Raw genomic sequence first — 8412 nt, 5'->3', positions numbered from 1 at the left:
TAGGCAAGCAAACAGTTTTGTTTTTAATACGTCCTAGCACCACATATTAGAGTCTTTTAACTTCAGACTTTAACGAATAAATTAATATATCTCTTCCGGTTATTTTGGAGGTAAGTTTTAAAAGAAAAAGGGGCAGCGTTTTCTTCTTTGAGTAAAATTGTGTTAGCTGCATTTCAATGATACGGTTGAAATACCTTACTTTTCCGAAAGTCCTATCGGTTATTGTGGTTTTTTACCTGACAATTCACAGTTGTTTGAATAAAAAAATCTGGCAACGTCGGTCTCGACCCAAACCGACGAAAGGTCTTAGTACCAAATAAGAAGAAGAAAATAAAGCTCAACTCAATTGTGCCGAAGCTGGCAAAGTCCTCACACAAAAATTCCGAAAGCACGTTTTTCGAGTTTTAAATGGATTCTGCTATAGAAATAGGTACACGGAGCTGCGTCCGGCGATCAGAAGGCCAACAATTAAATTGTCCGAACGTACTCCCGTAAAAATATGTCAGTGTTCCATTCAAAGGACCTTAGAACGCTTAACATTTTTTGTATTTGTTCGGGCGCCAAAAGTCACGCCTTCCTCCACTTATCTGTCACAGATGTGCGAGTACCTAGTCTTTTTTCGCCAGGCTTAAAAAAATTATTATTTTCATTGATTGCCGAAACAGTGCTCTGAAATCAAAGTGGGTGACATAAAGTAAAAACTTAAATGGGCTGCCCTTAGAGAAGGATTCTATTTCTTCTTCACTACTCACTACTTAGATTTAAATCCTTAAGATTCTCTCTGGCATTCGCTGACAAGGCTATGCGGATGACATAGTGATTATTGCCAGAGGGGAGTTTCAGAACAACCTTTAAGACATTACTCAACGGGGGATCAAGATTAACTAAAAGCTAGTGTTTAAAATTAAAGCTTAGTGATAATCCAGCTAACACTGTCATATTTCCATTCCCTGAACAGCATCAGCAAACTGAAATATCTGGGACTAACAACAACGACTGGCATGTGTATACATAGCAGGAGCAACGCGCATAAGTCTGACGATGCCGCTTAAGCCTCTTCATATAACCATAGAGCAGGCCGCTAAATGAACTTTTCTAACTAAACTTTTCTAGACATGGGTTTGGAAAAAGAATGATCTTACATATCCTCTAAAAACATGGAGAAGCTAGGGTTTTCTACCCATTTGGCACTTACTCCTAGGTACGACTTAAGCAGCATCGTAGTCTTTGAGAAGATTTTTAACTATGCAGCAAAAGAAACCTGGAGAGTAGAAAATTAAATCATTATTGGTCCTTGACTGAACTATACAACTTTACTGGAAGTCTCAACAACATGCAGTTAACATGGGTAGCAGGCCACAAGCGAATAGAGGGTATTAAGAAAGCAGAGCTGTTCCGGGACGAAGCTACCAAAATTATTAAAAAGGAGTTCAAGCATTATATTTCTCTCTCTCTATATATCTATCTCTGGCTCTCTATCTATCTCTCTCCCTCTCTCTCTCTCTGCATATGTCAAAAGAACACCACAATCCGAAACGCACTTCTGTTAAGCATCCCTTCTAGATCAGGCGAGACTATAGAAATTGAGATACCTACCTGTATTTTACACTACTACACTAACACTTTCATATTCGAGCGTAGAGTTACAGATAAAATTTTTCCATTCCCAGCGAGTAAGGACATTCGCTAATGTGCTATATTTCCGAATTGGCACAAAGTTGTTGTCCGTTATCAAAGTTTATCTTATCAAAAGGCGCTTATTTTCTGCTTAGATTCATATTTTTCCACTCAAGTCCTTTAAATGAGTTCAAAAATGTAGTCACTTTTTTTCGAAAATTATCGAGAAAATATTTGGTCATTTCTGCCATAAAATCAAAAACCTTTAACCCATGAACTATTGATTATACAAATTAATTTTGCTTTTAATAATGACAACCAATCAGTGAAAATTAGTCCGAGTTAATTTTGCACATTTCCAGCAGAAACAAAACCAAATTTATCATTTATATTAATTAATTGTACTCTTTGCCATTTTATGCAAATTCATAAAAGCCATAAAATCCCTGACACCAATGCAGTGTCGATAATTAAGCAATGAAAGAAAAATACAAAGTTCAAACCTACATTTTTTGCGACAGATTTTTTTTTTTATATATACATATTTTATTTATGTAGGCATGTATATATGTACATACATATGCATATAAGCATAAGCATTTTACAAGTTACTTGTTTTTACAGATATACATATGTATGTGCATTTCATAACTTTTCCAAGAAGAACACGAAATGAGTAATTCTATTTGATTGCAACAATCACTGTCCATTTTTCGACGACTGACACTGATTACAAGATGGTCGGCTGCCGTGTCTAATTACCTTTGGGTAGAACGTATGCTAAAGAAAACCGGACGGGCGACATGTTAACTTTACTTGCTACATATGTAGTATTAACAACAAAAATTATGCAAAAAGATTTTAACTGACATTGTTCAAAAGATCATTCACTGTGCGTGCAATATTTGTAACTTCAAAAAAAAAAAAAAAACAGCAAACCGAATTGCATGCAAACATATGAAAAACTATGGCAACATTTATATGTACATATAAAAGGCATAAGTAGCATTACGAGATGTACTTACTAGTACTAACTAAAAGAAAAAAAAAATTGCATTGCATTTATTGTGCAATTATTTTAAAAACATTTTTCATTACTTATACGCTATGACACTAAGTAGTAGTTGGATGGAAACTTTAATATAAAAGAAGTAATATAGGGCCCAAGGTTGGATACGACCAATGATACATATATGAATTTATATATGATTGTAGTACATATATGCGTATATATATATATACATACTTACATATATTTCCAAAAAAAAAAATAGTTACAGAACCGAACGATTGTATGCCTATCAACGTTTTTGTCATCTGACCAACTAAGATTGGGTGTGGTTAAATACTTTATTTTAGTACATATATAAAAATATCGCATTTTTTAGTCAGTGTGGACTGAAAAACTTTGAGTCTTTATGAAAACTCTAAAAGTGTGTGTGGCAACTAAGAATGCTATTATTTTTAAATATCACTTTATAATTTTGCTCTTAACTAGTGTGCCCTAATAATAAGTAATCATAGTTAATTCAACACCAATATTTTTTCACAAACAAAATTGTTAATTATAATGTACAATTTTCATAAAGATATTTAGTAAGACGATAGAACATTGCATTTTTTTTTGTAATTCTTACATACTTGCTCAATTAAGTCTGTGAGGCCTAACAAGATAACAGAACAAACATATCTATGATGTAAGTATTTCAATGTCCTTGCCACGCAAACTACTTAAATCATTGGGGTTAATCGATTTCCGACGCTGCGGCGCTGAGGCGTAGCCACAATCACAACAACAAAAACAATAATAATCTATGCTCTTATAAAGCGTTGTGTAACCTTCACCTTTGATTCCACTTACATTGTTGTATGGTTTAAATCAGAGATTCCCAAAGTGGTCCAGGTGGACCATTAGGGGTCCACGGGAGACTCGACGAGGGTCTACGTTGGCGTGAAAAAAATATGGGGGTCCATGATAGCCTTTTTATTTAACTTTAATTTTTTTGAGTGGTGTATAGTGCTCTTGACGCACTGCTGCACTTACCGTCACTTTGTGTTTTCATACGTGGGAAAGCCTGAAAGGCCACCGGCAGAATAAAATGGGCCGGATGTTGGCCTAACACTGGGTGGGGTGCGGTGGAAATTGCTGGCGGCAGAGATTTAAGTACTTGTGTATTTTCAATGCTACAGGATAGTACGCCACCATTACCTTTATTGAAGAGATTCTATAATGTTGAGTTCCCTGAGATTAAATACTGGTTTAATTCCAGCACTGAGACCGGACTCACACATTGTCGAATCTTCGCTGATGGCTGCAAAACTGACTCTGGGTCATGATCTGGAGTCTTTTTCGAAGTTAATGGGGATAAGCTTCAATTTTCTGTTGTTGAATATGCTTCGGTCTTCCGGACTAAGGTAATTGCAATCCTCAAAGCCATGGACTACGTGCAGTCTGCAGTGACAACCAAGCTGCACTTACGACATTGACCAGCGCCTTAACTACTTCCTACTACTACTACTTACTAGTTCGGCAATGCAAGTCTCAACTTAGTTATGTTGATAAACATAACGAGCTTGCTTTACTTTGGGTGCCCGGTCACTCAGGAGTAGCTGGTAATGAGGCATCTGACACCAGTTTTGGTACACCCACTTTCGGCCATCGAAGCAACCATCAGAAACTGGGTGAATACTTCGCTCAGAAATGAGTGGGAGGCATCGAGGGGATGCAGGTGGGCAAAACTCATGTTGCCTTCCATCTCAGAAGGTTTATCAAGTTTTTTCTCTCACTAAGCAGATGACACCGAAAACAACTTGTTGAACTGCACATTTCAGTTTTTTACGAGCTTTGGGAATATTTAGAAATGTATTAGCAGGGGACCACCGAAACCAGTAAATTTTTGAATGGGGCCTACGAGAAAAAAAGTTTGGGAACCTCTGGTTTAAAAGAACTCATAAATTCGCACAGGTATATGTTTATGACTTAAAGTGTAGATAAATTGATATATGAGTACAAGCACATGTACATAAATATATTTATACTAAATGAATTAGAAGTACACAATAGAATATTATTAATTTCTAATTACATTTTCCAGGCAAGTTATAAGTATGTACATACATACCTGTGTGTTAGAAAAATAGCTTAAAGCTACAGAGATATTATTTTGAAAAGCAAAAGTTAATATAATCTTATTCTAAGATTGGAAAATCAAGTGAAAATGTGACAATAAAATATATTTATCTGTGGGTCCTCCCAATTTTAAGAAATAAGATATAAGATTGCTACTCCGTAAAGTTTGCGACGAAGCTGTTCAAGCGACTTGATGTCCAATCCCGAGAGTATTAAAAAGTGGGACCCAAGATACTTAAACCTCAAGCTCGCAAAGGCAGGGCACCAGAGCAGCAGGTATGGAGATAATTCCACCTCATTATCCTCAATGCATCGGGTGCATTAGGGGCCATCGACGATATTCAGCCTTATGTAATGCTTACCTATCGAGTAATGGCCAGTTAGCACTCCCACCAATAGCGAGGGATGTAACTTGCTTAGTCTAAAGAGCTCCTCAGACTGCCTCGGGTCTACACGTGACCAGACGGATTTTGCCACCTTGCATTCCAAGGTTTTCGCCCGGCGCTCGCTGAGCTGACTAAACGCTCAAGGGTCCAGAAGCAGACCACTCATGGTCAGGGGAGCTCCTACCACTTCTCTATTAGGAATTATCTATTTTCTCATCGGTCATGCAGTTTCCAGCGATTTCGCTGTGACCTGGCACCCAAGTAAGCTAATAGCGAAGTTATCCGATGCGATGGATAAGGAAGTCAGACGCGCTTTCAACGTTCTCGAACGCACCGTCAAGTAGCCAATAAGCCTTGATAGCTGTTTGGCTGCCGGAATAAATATACACCTTCTTAAAAGGTGTTACACTAGAGGGTAACAAATCCAAAGCCTCTTTTACTGCGGTCACCTCTGCTTGAAAGACGCTGCAGGGATCCGACAACATAAATTTCAGGATGATGGGAAGTTTTTCGCCGCAGACACCTCCACCTACCTTCACATTCAGCTTCGTTCCATCTGCAAATAAGTTTACAGGACCAAGATTGCAATTACCTACACACCTACACACACGTGCGTGGTAAAACATCCATTTGGAGCCAGAACCGGCGACTTTACTCTTCCGCGACAGTTCTGTTGCAAAGCAAGCCGTAAAAAACCGACAAGGACGGCTATAGCTTTACTACAAGGGTGTGCAATCGCTGGTTTATGCCGATGACATCGACATCATCGGTAACAAAAATCGCGAATTCTGTTCGCATTGAGATCGGAGGGCTCCCCGAACCACCAGAGCTGTGTGCTATTTCCTTTTTGGTGACTCAGGGGACATGAGATTTCAATGTTGTTCTTTTACACGAAGTGGTTAACACACCAATTGATGCGTCAATTTGACTTGCAGTCAAGATTGCACCACTCGCTGGTGAATGTGCTGCAGACTTCTGCAATGTAAGAGCCAGTTGGTACTCTCCAGATTCCTGTAAGGATATTGCTTGGGAGGCGCTTCATCCAAAGTGAATTGTAAGTGCCTGTGATCAGATGGTCACTAAGGTCACATTATACCAGGAGAGGCCAGCGTGATATCTAAAACCTCTTCCTGCCAGCCTTTAAAAAAGTACGGTCGTCCTTGCCGTGAGTGGTTGTTCTTTATTTTGACGAAATGCAAAAAAATTATTGCTACAAAATACATACGAAACAACAAAATTTCATGTTTTTATTAAGCATAGATGAAGACTAAATGGAGAGGTGGCCGTCAACCTTACACTTTCTTATTTTGTTCCATTTTGGATATTAGCTTTCAGCTTTCTTATCTGCCACTAGCAAATACCCAGCGTGCGCCACTGCGCCTTAAAAAATTTGTGTGTCTTGTGGCGCCTTCCCAAAACTCGTGTGGCCTCATTCACAAAAAATAAAGCTTTGTGAAGTGAAATTTTCAAACAAATTTTCGATTTATGAAATAATCTTTATTTTTTATAAATAAGGGTGTTAGTTAATATATTTTCGAAGGTATTTAATCCTGGAAATTTAATTTATACTCTTAGAACTCGATTCTGAATTTCGTGAACTTTATCGCTTTATTTTTGGCAGCAAACTTTCCTTAAACTTTTTAGTTGGCTACCCATATTGTAATATTTTTTATTTGAACAATTAAGTCAAATTCAAATTTCCAAAAAATATTTTCCACTTTAAGCCTTCTTAAACCTCTTTAGTTTACTTAAACTAATATTTGCAAACAGGTGGCAACTCTCTATTTAATATTAGTACTATCTTTTGTATTTCGCGTCGTTTTAAAAATTTCCCACAGTTATATATGTATACATACTCTTTTATATTCACTGGAAGTGGGTAAACCTAATGATTTTATTGGGTTTATTTTCTATTAATTGACCCCAGATAAGATTATACATACAAGTGTTCAAAACTACAGCATATATATTTACGTGTAGGCAACAACAAAGTCAATGACATACTACCGACGTTGTAGATGTACATCTTTCTTCATTAAAAGTATCTGATGCTCCAGTTAAAAGTGGCGCTCGAATTTTGTTTACTGATTGTCTGACTTTCGCTTTAATGGCACTAAATCAGTGATGCCACTAAAAGCAAAAAAAAGAAAAAAACAAGTAAGAAAAATGTTGTCTTCGGCTATGTCGAAGGCTTCATACCTTTTATGAATTTTTTTTTTTTAATGTGCCTTTTGCTCCCAGTGAACCAGCCATGTACATACATATGTATATGTTCCGACAAATAATTAACACATTATAAAGGGACACCCAAATTTTTATGGAATATCTCCATGTATGCCTTCACACAGACAGACGGACGAACATAGCAAAATCCATTATTTTTTTTCTGGAGCCATCTCTACCTCTTCTAGTACTTACAAGCAACGGATCAAAGTTACAATAGTACCATTTCATGTTCATGAAAGGTATAAAACGAAGAAACAACAGAAATACGCAACATGACCAGCGCAACTATCAGCATTACCATCATCAGCAGATACACACACTTGCTGACATCCAAGCGCACAGTCGTCGAATAAACTCATTTTCTGAACGACCTTGAGACCATTGCCGGTTTTTGGTATTGTTGTTGTTTGACATCCAAACTATACTGAAAAATAGTATGTATTGGTTAAAACTTGAAAATGGTTTGTAGTGGTTGTTGTTGTCATCGGTTGAACTACAAATTTGTTTTGAAATTATTTTTATAATGACATTGCATGTTTGTGTGTCTCTTTTGTGAGGATGGCAATTCCAAATTAGTTTTTATGCACTTCTTCATTGGTTGTTTTGTGCATCTCATACAACGTTTGTTCATTAAGATTGCCATGTTAATCAATTCGTAACCATAAAATAACACATTTTCAGGAAAGTGATCATAGCAATCGCACATGCGTATTTGTTGCTATGTGCCAGAGTTTGGCAAACGTTGAATTTTGGTTGAAAGCGCAGTGGTTTATTTTTCATTCCTAATTTCTTTTTTTTTGGCTTTAAAGCTTTGGATTAATCAATAAAAAATTAATATTTGAATATTGCTTTCAGCGCAAAATCAATCGAAGTAAAAGTAAAAAAATATATATAGGTATTGAAATAATCATCCGATAGTGATATGCAAAAAATACTTATGAAACATATGTTTGGTAATAATATCCTCATAAAATTGATTTCGACAGTTACAATTTTAGTTTTTTGGAAATTGTTTTTTTTCAGCACTCCATAAAATTTATATTTTATGAAGTT

Source organism: Rhagoletis zephyria, unplaced genomic scaffold (genome assembly GCF_001687245.7).
Source record: "Rhagoletis zephyria isolate East Lansing unplaced genomic scaffold, Rhagoletis_zephyria_1.1 Rzeph_scaffold_05411, whole genome shotgun sequence".
Taxonomy (NCBI): Eukaryota; Metazoa; Arthropoda; class Insecta; order Diptera; family Tephritidae; genus Rhagoletis; species Rhagoletis zephyria.
This window is presented reverse-complemented; position numbering follows the sequence as displayed.